The sequence below is a fragment of the Engraulis encrasicolus genome, chromosome 16 (genome assembly GCF_034702125.1).
Source record: "Engraulis encrasicolus isolate BLACKSEA-1 chromosome 16, IST_EnEncr_1.0, whole genome shotgun sequence".
NCBI classification, from domain to species: Eukaryota; Metazoa; Chordata; class Actinopteri; order Clupeiformes; family Engraulidae; genus Engraulis; species Engraulis encrasicolus.
Window position 1 is genome coordinate 55,271,649 of NC_085872.1, and position 1,790 is coordinate 55,273,438.

The following is a 1,790-nucleotide window of genomic DNA, read 5'->3' on the forward strand; positions in this document are numbered from 1 at the left end:
GTTTAGAAACATAAAAACATTCTTTAATGGCATTATTATATAGTGGTGGTAGTTTAGAAACATAAAAACATTCTTTAATGGCATTATTATATAGTGGTGGTAGTTTAGAAACATAAAAACATTATTTAATTATTATATAGTGGTGGCAGCTTGCAACAGGAAGTCTCAAGGCACGGTCACATGACACCCACCGCTGACAGGATTCCACAATAATTGTGACCATAGTCGTTACTAAATCAATTAATCAATCACTTGAATTAATCCATGGGCCAAACCAATGGCAAAGTGGTCCTTTTTTCTGTCTTTTTCCCAGAGTGTAATGTTATCCATAGCGATAGTGAATAAACTGCTTGGAAGGCACTAGTTAAGACCTCTGCAATTTACAAGCAGTCACTTTATATTAGTTTGGAATATTTATATACAATTTATAGGAAACATAGAAACAATGAAAAGTGAGCCAAGGTACAAAAATAGTTGGAATTTATATTTCCACTCAATATGGCAAAATGTCATACTGTTTCAAAGACAAACACAATACACTGCACAAGAGCTTTGGGGATAGTTCAAGGATTAGGTGTCAGTTATGAAATGGATAATCATTATTTTACGAGACATTCTGTCCATTTCATTTACATTAATAAATGCAACTTGTTTCACAGACCAAGATTTCTACAGAAATCATAACACACTCAGTTCTAATTCCACAGTAAACGTTTACAAGCCGCTTCAACCGCAACAGACTTCAACATGACTTCAAACATCGATCAATCTCTCTGTATACATGTAGTCGTAAGACTGCATAGTGTTATCACTCCATGTTGGTAATATCTTCAAGTTTTGTGGGTTGTATCAATGTAACGTATGTAGGCATGTATGTAGGCATGTGTCCTCTGTTTTTGTCAGTTGTGCAATAGTCTTGTAATGTGATGTTATGTGTATGTCCTGTCTTAAATGAGTGTTGCTCAGGGATGCAAAATGAATTTCAGTGTAAACTGACAATAAAGTATAATGTAGGGCTGTAATGATACACTCCACTCACGATTCGGTTCGTATTACGATTTTTAACCTACATTTCGATACACCCCACGATTTCACATTTGCCAACATTATAAAATAAAAGTATGAATAAAAAATATGAAAGTTTATAGGTAGAATATAGGTAGAAAATAGAGACTTCATATCATGTGGTTGTTTTCTGGACTGCTGGGTAACAAAACTTTTGAAGGGCATATCCCGATACTGCCTCCTTGTATTGCGATACAGTATCGTGACTCTGTGTATCACGATTTCTCGGTTCGATACAATATCATTACAGCCCTGGTATAATGGTATCGTAACTCCAGAGTTGGAGTCTAGTCACTCCACCAGGCCGAGCTCCCTAAAACAGGGGCTGCTTCCCTAAAACAGGGGCTGCTTCCCTTAACTGAATATGTAAATGTTACATGTCAGCCGTGGCCTAGTGGTTAAGGAGATGGGCTTTAGATCAGAGGGTTGCGGGTTCGAATCCCACCCTTCCACTCTCTACCTCACTCCATGGCTGAGGTACCCTTGAGCAAGCTACCTAATGCCACACTGATCCAGGGACTTCAACCAATACCCTATACTTAACAATAACGGTAAGTTGCGTTGGGAAAAAGCAGCAGCAGCTAAGTGCAATGTCAACACCTTGTTCTCTCTGTTGTTGTCAAGTTGTACAGGTATGTTCTGGTTTTTGGTGAGTTTTTCAGTTAGGCACTTCAAAGAGTTCACAGGTTGAGCTTGTTACACAGACCGGGTTCCAGCTATTGACA

The 1,790-nt window shown here is 38.2% G+C and overlaps 1 long non-coding RNA gene across 1 annotated transcript in view; it reads right to left on the reverse strand.

The window, feature by feature from the left end:
• LOC134465939 (uncharacterized) overlaps nucleotides 1-1,790 on the reverse strand; it is a 4,619-nt gene continuing 2,829 nt past the window's right edge. Inside the window, exon 3 of the long non-coding RNA XR_010038229.1 lies at nucleotides 1-1,790. This exon is cut by the window's right edge and continues 182 nt beyond it. This is a non-coding gene — a long non-coding RNA (uncharacterized LOC134465939).